General features: G+C 36.5%; 1 protein-coding gene across 1 annotated transcript in view; it reads left to right on the top strand.

Annotated features, from left to right (window-relative positions):
- Positions 1-13,101, top strand: part of hcn1 (hyperpolarization activated cyclic nucleotide-gated potassium channel 1) — a 124,296-nt gene that overhangs the window by 24,576 nt on the left and 86,619 nt on the right. The gene's annotated exons all lie outside the window — the stretch shown is intronic.

A 13,101-nucleotide genomic window follows, 5' to 3' on the forward strand; every position in this document is an offset into this window, starting at 1 on the left:
AGACAGATGCGTCTCAGGTGCACGCCCCCCTCCGCTTGGCTCTGCCAACTTTTCCAGCATTTTTCAAATATTGCCAGTGGGTGGAGTCAGGCTCTGACCAGGGGTTTAGTTACCCTTTAAGGAATCAAAGATTAGTTTGTAAACAGTAAACATACTGTAAACAATATATATATATATATATATATATATATATATATATATATATATATATATATATATATATATATATATATATATATATATATATTGTTTTAACAAACTGAGAGGCTCTTAAACTCTCCAAAAAATAATTTAGACACTTCTCTCAGTTTATATAAACGTTATAGATTTGTATTCAACACCGAACATTCGCTTAATTCTGAAGTTAATTTATTTAAAAGTATGTTTGTTTGGCGTCTGTCTTGGTGCTTGGCACCTCAGAAACACAAAGTGCATTCAAATGTCACATTCATTTGGTCAATACTGTCCTTTCTAAACAAAAGGTCACCAAATCCCAGAGTAAATGTTGCTCCTGAAAAGCAGCTACATTACTTTGGTCGAGAACAATAGGATGGTTCCCGTGTTGTTCTCAGGTTAGTCAGACTCTGTTTTGTCGTCCACCTGTGTGTTTTTCATAGTCTGTTTCTGATGACTCATCCTTTCTCCACATACGTCCCACAGGTGCCAGGAGGCTATGCTAGGTGAGAGAGTTAATGCTAGGTGAGGGCAGGTGAGGATATTGCGTGTTTGCCTCCTCAGCGAGGTTTTGCGTCTGTGCCAGGGATTAGAAACCGAAGCACAAACAGTTCAGCCACACCTTCAAGATGCAAGAGCAGGAAGGCTTCTACCACCAGTCGTTCCCTGATTCCAGAAGTCTCATGCTGAGTTATTTCCTCAGATTTGGCCAGATATCATGCCACATTTTTTCATATTTGGTTGTTATGAGGGCAAATAGAACAGCCTACTCTGTAAAAATGCTTTTGTAAAAAACCTGTTAGTCGGCATGAAATGGAAGTTGCGATACTCTTTTCTTCACTATTGTGACATATACTGTATCAGAGTGAAACGTCTTCTCGAACAAGAAAAATGTTGGGGCGAATTGATTGGATGGTTGTGGTTCGCTATTGGTGGATCTCATGTGAGTGACATGTTGCCCCGCCCTCGCGCCAGTAAACACATCATCAGAGAAGAGAAGTGATGTCACTGCAAGAGGGAGGGGAAGTTGATTAAAGATTAAAAGAGAGTACATTAATTAAGAAAATATAGTGAAATATTTTATAAAAAATAAGAATGCTCAACTTTGACGGTAAGTACCCCTTACAGTGAAAAACTGTAGCTATACTACAATATCTAACAGGATATTTCATGTATATTTTTAGTAATACTAACTAACAGTAACAGTAACAGTAACTACTGTTAACTGTACAGTTTTTGACAATTTACAGTTAATTTACGTAAATTGACATCCCCAGAATTCCCTGTGCGTGACTCTTCAGATTAATGTTTATTTGTATTATTATTTACTGTAAATCATTGTTTAAAGTTTTTTGTTATCAGTTATGTACATTGTGTTACATGTTGATATATATCATATTAGTTAATGAAATATACATTATTCTACTGTAAATTTAATTTCAGTCTGTAAAACCTAATGTTGCTACCAAATTTTTTACAGTAAAGTTCTGGTAACCACAACTGCTGTTTTTTTTTTACCGTCAATTTGACAGATTTTAAAGTGCAGTTTTCGTCTGCTGTTTTATGATTGTGTTTGACTGCGCATTGTGTGTTGAAATCAAAATGAAAAGTTATTCCTGACTCATTTACTTATATAAGACTGGCTGTTTGGACATAACAGATCTCGTTTAACAGGAAGTCTGCTTTAATGGTTTGGAAGTCCAACGCAGTCCTGAGAATCAAATCAATTGTCTGTAGATGAGATTCATTCTGAAACAACAATGTACACTTGTGTTAACCTGGTATAGATAAAGTATGATAGGATTTTGAGTATAATAAGCTTATATGAATCTTGAAAGGAAATGTCCGGGTCATATCTTCAACTCAAGTATTATTAGATTATTAGCTGCAATATAACATTTTAATTAAAAAACTAAAAAACAACACATTAGCATTAATATAAAGAGGCCTACAGATATAGATATATAAACCTATGTAATAATCACATTTTAAAATTGCATATATTCATAATAGTATTTGCCTGACTCTTTAAATTATTTTATGGTGAAATATGACAGGCATTTCTTCATAGTTTTCATATTATTGACCCGTTTATAATTTATTAAATTTTTTTATGATTTTTAGGTGAAATGCAACATATTTCTTCACACTTTTCATGATATTGACCTGTTTATGTAATAGAGATAACATCCAAATCGTAGTTGTGCACAATTCACACAATTCATAATATTTAGAACAATTTATTAATTTATAATTATATATTTATTTTTTTACAGATTGTCTTGTTATACATTGTAGCATGTCATTTGAGGTCACATGTTCCCTATAGGGCAGTTTAAGCACATAGATCTTAAACCTGCTAATCAGGATTATGTGCAGATAAGTAGTCATAACGTGAGAAGATAAATTCCAAGGACCATGTTGTTTTTGTCCCGTTCACTTTTTTTCTTGCTCTTTAAACTCATGTGTCTTTGCTTAATTAGATTTCTCAAGCGGCTCCCTTTGTCCGGGCATGCTAATGCAATTTCTCCCCACTTCCTCTCAATTAACAATTAATCTTTGCCCAAAACCGGCCTGTGCTGTACTGTACAGAAGAGCAGGCAAACAGAGGCACTACAGCTTGCAGGAGGATAAACAAGAACTAGTCGTTCCTTCGCTAGTTGCCTGTAGGCACCTTCCTTCCATCGCCCCAAAGGAGAACAGGGGATGCTGGGAAAACCATACACAGAGTGATGCTAAATCAATCTCTTACCCAAAGCAAGTTTTTACACACTCTGCTTCATTCTCCAGTGAATTTAAAGCAACTCTGGCAGATTAACACAATTTGCACAAACATGGTTTTGGCCTCAGTGTTCCACGTCTCACGCTCTGTCTCTTTCGGTCTCTTTGCCCGTCTGTCCTCTGTCTTGTGTGTGTTTGTGTACACATGTATATCTGATAGCGCCTGACAGACATGCTATAATTACACAGATGCTTATGCATCATGGTCTTACACACTGCGGATCAGCGTAGATGTACAATAACATTCTTTCATTAAGTGTTACACATGCAGTGATCATGATGTTTCATAACCTGCATTTAATTTTGCTGCACACCTAATGATTGGATAAGATCAGAGCATCATTGAGAAACTGATTAATATGCATGCAATATTTTTATAATTATTATTTTAAGTAGGCCTACATAAAAAAACTGGAAAAATACTGCTGAAAAATACCCCATCCAAAATCAATTTAAATATTACAAATAAAATGTCTCACTACATTTCATACTGTATGCTGTATCGAACACTATAGTATAGGATCCAATTCTCACTATTAAGTTGCTTATTAGCATGCATATTACTGTTTATTAGTACTTATAAACCACATACTAGTGCCTTATTCTGCATGATCAGATTCTACATTAATCATATAATGGTACATGCACTTTTACAAGTTGATTGTACTGAAATGTGTGTTGGCAGTGCCTGTACACAACCATCATATAACGTTAATGATAAAAATCCATCCAGCGTTTTTGTTTTAATCTCCTTATATGTTTTCCCCTGTGATTTAGTGACGTCAATAAAACGGACGCCCCTACCACGATTGTTAATTGACAGCAGCGTTTCAACACAGACCCGCCCTGATCGAGCTGTCATGATGTCATCGTAGTCCGCCATTGTTGATACGCTGGAGCAGAATGGAGTCAAAGCGATTGTGGTGTTCTGTTCTTGGCTGTAATAAGGAACACAGCAGTCATTTTGGTGTTCCTAAACTCGAACTGCTGAAGACACAGTAGCTGAGTTTTATTTTTGAAGGGAATATTCCCAACGATCTACGTAAATGCTTTTATGTTTGCGCGAATCATTTACCAGACTGCTTTCTAAACGAGGGTCAGTGTAAATCTGGTTTTGCTAAGAAGCTGGTCCTGAAAACAGAATCGGTACCAACTATTAGTGTTCCTGCTGCGTTCTCCTTCCAGAAGAAGTGAGTGTAACGTTTTATTAACCTTTAAATATTAATCTTTTAAAATCGCTTGCACACTTCACAATGAATGCTGCTAATGTTTACACTCAGGGTACATTACGGCATGTATTCTATGTAACGTTACGACGTTCTCAATATAATTCATAATCCCATGTTTATAATGAACAACGCGTTATGGTTAATGTGTTATTAAAACCCTGCCAGTACATGCGGAAATAGATCAAAGTGACATTACCTTAACCAACCATTCAGAAACGTCCTGTTCGAGCCTTAATTGTTGAACTTCTTCGGGGCCGTCATTTTGTTCCGTATCCAACACCGGTTAAAATTGATACGGTTGCACAGATGTGTCCTTAGAGACTCCCGCTGCCATTCTTTCTCCAAAATATACCCTAAACTGTTGTCAAGGCAACACTCCACGTGCGTTGTCAAAACGCCTCACAGAACAGAGGGGCGGAGTGAGCAAAGCTCATTATCATTTAAAGGCATATGCACTGAAACGGCGTGCTGAAAACAGAGCTGTTTTTGCCCAGGTAAAATTAGTGTTTTCTAACAATACTAATGAGAATTTTTAATAAAAGTATATTACAAAGTTTTCATTTAGACCCTAAAGATTCATATTAACTTGTACAAAAATGTCAAAATCATGATTTTTGGCTTATCACTTAGCAGTGTAATAGTAGGCGACATCTCTCCTCAACAAACTGCATGCTTTGATACACCTCTAATGATAAAAACAAGGAAAGACCACAGCAGTCTTTTTTTTGTGTGTGTGTGTGTGTGTGTGTGTGTGTGTGTGTGTGTGTGTGTGTGTGTGTGTGTGTGTGTGTGTGTGTGTGTGTGTGTGTGTGTGTGTGTGTGTGTGTGTGTGTGTGTGTGTGTTGGCATTGGTTAAATCCCCGTCAGCAACAGATGTAGAATCTGATCCAATAAATCATTAACTACCTCCTCGGCACTGAGGTTGCTCGATTATTTTCACCTGAGGTATTTTTGTGAAAATGCTCCTATTCTAGAACCAATTATTAAAGAATATCCACTGTTTCATCTTGCACGTTCGCCAGTCGGCGTGCCAGAGGGGATAGAGATTTGTCTGTGTTCCGTGACATTTAAATAGAACCAAGTGGGGTTCTTTCCATTGAAGGAACAGCCTGCTGAGACTTTAGGTCTTTAGTTATACTTCACTACCTTAAAGTACTTTCCCACTTGGTTAGAAACATATGGCACAGAAATGCTGACTCACGCAAAAGCCCACTTTTTCCAAGCACTGCCTCCTGTAGACCAAAGCAGAAACTGCAGCAGTAAAAGTTCAGTAGGGGGACTGCATTGTTTATGACAAGTGCTGGACATAGTGTGACTAATGCAGATGTTTTTGAGCACATTGATTATAGTCCCAAGGGGATAATTGATGTCTTCATTGCTAAAGCAGATTTTATAAAAAAGTGTTTTTTTTTGCACTAACATTGAGATTTTTTTTAAGCTGTAACTGTCAGCAAGCTTTTAATATACACAGAGCAGCATTAACGCACGTTGACGTTCCATCTGCAAGACCACTCTGGATAATGAAGGAGGAACGTGGACTATTTAAGACTGATAATTCAACAGATTAGCCTAATCTGTAGCTGTGGCTGTGTGTACACTGGACTGGTCGGTGGACAGTAAATCCTGCTGCAACAAACCTGCACACTAGGGAACCATGTTAAATGATAACCCAAAACTTACTCCAAGACACTTTTTAACTCAGTGAATGCTTTGAGTTTGTACATGTAGAAATCAGGACTAATAGTCAACATGAAGCAGCATACCATAATGTGGCATACAATTTTTGTTTTATATATATATATATATATATATATATATATATATATATATATATATATATATATATATATATAAATATATACAAAGAAATAAATACTTAATATTTAGCAAGTATGCATTAAATTGATCAAAAGTGACAATAAAGACATTTAGCCTTTAATATTCCAAAACCATTTCAAATAAATGCTATTCATTAAACAGTCCTGAAAAGAGTATGATGCCCACTTGAAGACCCTAGAGATGTTCCCTACTCCGCTCAATCCAGAGGGTTGTTATGGGGGACCGCACTGTGGTTGCAGCCGTTGTGTGTGCTGACGCGCAATACACTGTATTAACACCAGACAGAAGATTCACGTCACTAGATGGAAAGAAGCGTAAATGGATGGAGAAGCATAGGTTACTGTAAAGCTACGTCTTAGTTGGTGATTATCTTGGCGAAAGCCGAGTACAAATCAACATGAAGTTTTAACATCTACTCTCGTGTAATGGAAATCATGGTTCACACAAAAAGTTTAAGATAAATAAAATTATTCAGCTTTGCCATTACATAAATAAATTACATTTTGAAATATATCAAAATAAAAAAATAGTTATTTTTAAGTTGTAACAACATTCCACAATATTATTGTGTTTTTTTCTCTATATTCAACAACAACAAAAAAATAGAGAAATTAGTTTCCTACCAGTCAATCATGGATGACTCCTCCCTTCCTGAAATCGCCCAACACTCTGATTGGTTAAAACTTTTGCAGACTAGATGATGTCACCTGAAAAGGAAAGTCATTTTGGATTGGAGCTAATTTTGATGATTTTTTTTAATATACATTTGAATGATATGCACTGTACATAAATCATGTACATAAATACCAGATATGTGTATTCATTAAAAACAGTCAATAATGATTTCATTTTAAAGCTTTAAGTACATTTAGGTTGATAACTTTCACCGTAATTAGCCACAAAATTAAACACCCTCTAACCAATGGCACACCCTCCTAAGACAAAAAACTTGAACATACGGATTCAGTTGACTACATTTTCTGATTGGCATGTGTTCAAATTCTTTTTTATAGAGCTTAGAGCTGTCACAAGGAGAAATGTGTTTTCTCTGGATTGCCTATTTCCGTGATTTATGTCAGGTACATTTTATGTGTGATATTCCCCTCAAAATAGCTTAAAAGCAATAAAAGAGATACATTAACAAATGCATATTTGATTGGGTCTCAGATTTTGGATGAGTGATGTCACAGCGCAAAAGTTCATTATAAAGTTTTGTGAGCTAATGGCTTGTTGCCAAGTTAATGTACTGAGACGTGTTTTTTGATGTGAAGGAATGACTTACATTTGTCACAGATTTTCCCCATCTGTATATTCTCATGAGGAGCATCCAATTACCAATATTTATTGTAGCTGAAAGGAATCTTTTTTTTTTAAAGTCTGTAATGTAACCCACAAATATTAATGTGCAAACCGTGCTAATGTGCTAAAGTCCATGAAGCGTGCTGACAAGCTAACGTAAGTTTGGTCTATAACTGAACTAAAATTGGAGTAATCATTTTAGAATTAAACGGGTCTTCACTTTAGTAGTGTGATTAGGTAGAGTCAGGCCAAAACAAAATTAGATTTTGCCAGGAAACAGCATTATAGTTCCTTCCATTGTACCTCATGAGTAAAATATAACAATCGTCATTGAAAATCCACTCAAATCCTGAAGATGTCAGAATGCTGAATGAGGTTTTATACGACAGTGTATTTGCATACCTTAAGTGCTGAAGCCAAATCGATCACACTTTCATTTCAAAAGTGATGCTACTGGTGATGATGACATAGGGTAGCAGTGGAAAAGAAGCCCAAGGGCAAATAATTCTTATGTATGTTCATGAAAAGCCCAAGCTTAGTATCACTGCTGTATTTTTGCACTGAGACCAAGAGCTGTTAAGTAATGCAGAAAGACATGTGATAGAGAGAGTGACACTAAAAACAGGACAGAATCTCTTCAGAGAAAGAGGGTAGAAAATTCAAATCCTCCTTTAAGAAGTCTTTCCGTTGTTACACTCTCAGGAGAAATTAAGCCTCTTTATTCGCCTTCATGTTTGTGCATTTCTCTTTCATGGTTCAACTGTGCGTTTGTGTCGTCCAGACATGAAATTACAGATCTTGGGAATTTGTAATAATCATTTGCTGCTTCATTCCGTTTCCACTGTGAAACGATTAGATTAAACAGACACCATAAACATGAAAAACAAGTTCAATTCCAATAACGATTATTTTAGTATGAACCACACTCTCCACCAACTGGTATAATACTTTTTGGAATTTATTTATTTATTTATTAAATTAAGTAAACCAAATTAAAGAACTGCTCCTACTGATTTAGTGGGTTAAATAACATGAGTTCAAGACTGATTCATGAATCATTTGTGATTGTTTTTGTTATAAAGAACCGGCTCTTAAGTGTTATTCAGTCGTTCACAGTATCTCACACTCAAAAATAAAGTTTCTTTATTGGCATCTAAGGTCCTTTAACATCCATGGGAACTTTCCATTGCACAAAAGGGTCTTTATAGTGTAAAAGGTCTTTATAGTGGAACGACACACTTTATAGTGCCGTTCTTCTAACTGCAAAACTTAATTTTTAAGACCATAGGTACCAATAAGATAAAGTCCAAAGGAAGACTCCTGCTTAAGTTTTCTTCTTCTCATCTTTCTCTCAGGAAAAAAGGCCACAGAAATCTTAAATGCATCTTTAGAGTTTCAGAACCGATCTCAAGGTCTCAAACTGTACTCGGGTCCACCGAATTCTCCAATCAAAAGTCAGATATCTCAATAAGAACTCAAACATTTCTCATCAAATTCTTGCAAAGCTGGCTCCGAATTCTGTAACCTCACCACTGCGGATCCTCTTCCATGATCTTTCTGCATTATTCTCGCTCTCTATCAAGTCCTAATCCGTCCAGACTGCAGTCTCAGTACATTTCAGTGTTGCCAAGTTGCTTCCAAGTCTCTCTATCCACCCTCTTTTTCTCTCTCTCTCTCTCTGTTCCCATCGCTCTGTATTTCATTTACTCATTTAGCAGATGACCTTCAACAGTGAACAGACGAACACTGGACTACTTCCTAATGAACTGTCATTCTCTTCAGAACGTACTAACCCTGTAGCTACTGCTGCATCTCCTTCTTTCATTTGTGCTCTCTCTCTTCCTCTCTCTCTCTTCCTTCACTGACTGCTAGCCTTCCTCTCTTACCCCACCTTTGGCACACATCAAGCTCAGCCAGTATGAACCTGGATCTGTTTAAGCTCCACTCTTTCCCTGTATAGATCTACAGTTGAGTTTAGTCTGGAAGTGAGATAGGGATGAATGGACTTTATTCCTTCCTCCCACTTCTGTTTCCTCCAGACAACAGACTTTCTCCTTCACACCACATTGGCTCCAGCACTAGCTAGTTATGACTACTAGAGTGAATGATTTGTTTAACCATTTTGAGCAAATAAAGGCTATCCCTCCATTCATCCAATCAGCATATTAGAATGAAGGATCATGTGACAATGAAGACTGGAGCAATGGCTGCTGAAAATTCAGCGTTGCAATCACAGGAATAAATTAATTTTTAAAATATATTAAAAAGAAATCAGTTTTTGTAATTTGTAATAATATTGCACAATATTACTGTTTTTACTATATATTTGATTAAATAATGCAGATAAATGCTTGATGAGCATAAGAGAATGTCACATACCTCTGTGAAAAAGAATATTAAGCGGGACATCATGTAGAGCAGAAATTAATTGGATTGAAACATCTGACGGAACAATATTACTGGTTAATATAATTTTTCTTTATCCACATGACCTTCGGATGTTTTCTGAAAGAATATATTTACAAAATGAGTGCATTATGGCCACCATAATGATTACCAGATTTTATAAGTTATGCTTCCAGCCACACATGTCTGCATGTTTAAAATTCTGGCGATAAAGATGTCACATGAGATCAAGAATCATTTTAAACATGGAAGTGGGAACAGTACTGGCCCAAAGACACCAGAGAGAAAGAGAGCGAGAGATGTCAGCCATTTTTAAATCAATGTGCTTTTAGGCTCTCTGCTGGTATTACACTGAGACAAATCTGTCATCGGAACAGTACAGTGTGTGTGTGTGTGTGTTTTAGAGATATCTGCATGCATTCTCTCTCTCTCTCTCTCTCTCTCTCTCTCTCTCTCTCTCTCTCTCTCTCTCTCTCTCTCTCTCTCTCTCTCTCTCTCTCTCTCTCTCTCTCTCTCTCTCTCTCTCTCTCTCTCTCTCTCTCTCTCTCTCTCTCTGTGTGTGTGTGTGTGTGTGTGTGCAGCACAGCCCCCCCACTGGAATGAATAAGCCAGCATGGCTAAATATGGTCCTTTAGATTAAAGAAAGTGTTAGAGGTTAATGAAGTAGCTTCTTCCTTTTAAAATTCTGAATGGATTAGTTAGTTGTAAAACTACATTGACCGGCCATCCCAAAGATCTAACTAATCAAAATTTCAGCCTCATTTTTTTTTATTTTTTTTTATTTTGCGGTTTCCATTTATCATCCTGCATTGATAGTTGCTGTGATTTGTTGTGACTGTGTTGGAAAGCTTCGCCTGGATGCTTTCCGTCAATTGTGCTGCACGAATGAAAAAAAAGTTTCTTGATCACAGACTTGATTATACTAGAGATCAGACAGCTCTGGCAGTCTCAGATGCTTTTTTTAGCTGTGAAGACAGTCGAACCCCCCCCAAACATAAGAACAGAGCGGAGCAACATTTTTAGTCTCTAACAGAAGTCTGTTTGAGATAGAGACATCAGTGAAACATTAGACTGTCACTCAGATCTCAAGGCAGTGGAAGGATTTATATATGAATTCAACGCATCTGTCGTGACATTATTGCTATCACCAAAATGTCACTATAGATGGTGGTCCTGATACATTTCAATTTGTTTTAGCCTCTAGAAGTTTATTTGACAACAATATCTTACTGACAGGTTTATTATCTTTATCTAACATGTTTTATGACACACAGGTTGTACTCAACCAGAATAGATGTGTCAAAAAAAGGGGGCAGATTACAAAGTATGAGCATGACCTATCGAAATGCACCAGTTTTTTATTTACTAATTATTAAATGGAAGAAATTAATTATTTTGATCTGCAAGGATGCATTAAATTGATCAAAACTGAGAAATATTTCAGTTTAAAATAAATGCTGTTCTTTTGAACTTCATATTCATCAAAGAATCCTGAGAAAAATGTTTTTCAACATTGATAATAACATTGATTAATTAAAAAATTAAAAAAATATTTCACTTCTAAGTTACTGCTCCCTCCTTTAAAACAACATCCTGTAGCTAACTTGTATTTATGTGATGTTTTAAAATGTCCGATGATATAAATAATTTACAATATGTACTTGCTTAAATGTCAAACCTGTAAGATGATCATGCCAGGTCATCATTTTACACATACATACAAGGCAATGTTTTACATGATCTAGGTGACACCCTCCCCGTGTAATGAATTTCCCATTACGACCCACATGAGGATTTTCATTTGTGTGAATGATCACAGACTTGCTGAGCGATGTTGTCGAGGATCAGGAGTTTGGCATTTGAATCATGGGAGATCAACTGTCTGACACAACCATTAACTGTGGCCTTGATCAATAATTTAACTATGGTAATTTAGGCTCTATAATTAGGGATAGTGGATGGTGTCTTGGCTGCTTTCTAGGTTGTGGCTATCGTAGTGATGTTGCCAGATGGAAATAACAGGCAATAACTATCTCTTTCTTAGTCTCTCCATCTAATATGGGAACCTCAGAGTCAAACCCACTTGATTCAAGGTATATCCCCTAGAATCAAGTACACAAAGTACATTTATATAGTTTTAAAGATATTTTACTGGTAAACAAGACAAAAAAAAAATACTGATTATGGCATGACAAATCTGTTTTGAGATTTCGGGATAATTGGCTTTTCATAACACATTTTTTTCAGACTTGTGGAAAGTAGGGATGTCATGGTACCAAGTAGTCTGTACCAATATTTGTAAAATGTCATGGTTCTCTGTAACAATTTTGATACCAGTGCAAAAACAGTTGAATTAAGTACTTTAAAAAAAAATGTTGGTCCCATTTTGTCTTGTTCATTGGTTATCACTGTCAATCATCACATTTTCCGATTCAATCATGCATTTAAATACGGTTACCAATCCAGTAACTTAGCAGCTTGAAAAAATAAACTTGTGTTCAGATTGTGAATGGGTAATAAACAGGAAGCAAGAGAAGAGCCCTCCCTTTATAATCACTAAGGCTGTCAGTCTCTAGAGTGCAAACTCACTGAATTCTGTACTCAAGTGAAAACTCACATTATAATAAAAAAGTTGTCTTGATTATACAATGAATCTCTTTTTTTACATCATGTTTGCCCTTTGTTGGTTATAATGTAAGGATTCTGCGCATTCTGACTAACTTACTGACTACCACCTCTGATAGGCCATTGCATTCATGCGCTCAACAGATTGTGTGAGATTGGCTACAATGCTCTACATTTGTAAATACACGCTGTAAATAGAAACCTTTGATGCTCAGAGTGAGCTCAAACAAAAATGAATGAGAGAGTTTTGAAGTAGCATCTATCAGGTACTGAACATACCCAGTAATCAGTACTACCGGTACTGGTACTGTCAAATTTTTTTAAAGGTGCTCTAAGCGATGTCGGGTAACGTCACTTCTTGTTTACGTTTAAAGTATTGTCAAACAAAACGGAGACTAGCTAGACCCTCCCTCCTCCTCATCCGCACACTAACCCCACAAATCCTTCTTGTCGGTTATTGGCTGGAACAGTTTATTATATTTCGTGGTGCGGGTTGGCCCAGTTTGTTTTTGTTGCCGTTTGTTGAGCCTGGGGTGTCTGCAGAGACCGCATTTTTTTACAGTGTGTTCAGGGGACAGGCAGCGAGCGGATAGTGAGGAGATGTTTGCTGCATGTGACAAAAAATGTTTTGGCCTAAAAAACGCCTGACATCGCGTGACATCGTACTGGTACATTTGACAACCCTAAACATGCAAAATACACTTTAAAGTATTTGTTTTATTGCACTTTATCTATTTGTGTCTGCAGA

Source organism: Siphateles boraxobius, unplaced genomic scaffold (genome assembly GCF_051911475.1).
Source record: "Siphateles boraxobius isolate OS27281-9 unplaced genomic scaffold, OSU_SipBor_1 11, whole genome shotgun sequence".
In the NCBI taxonomy this organism is placed as follows: domain Eukaryota; kingdom Metazoa; phylum Chordata; class Actinopteri; order Cypriniformes; family Leuciscidae; genus Siphateles; species Siphateles boraxobius.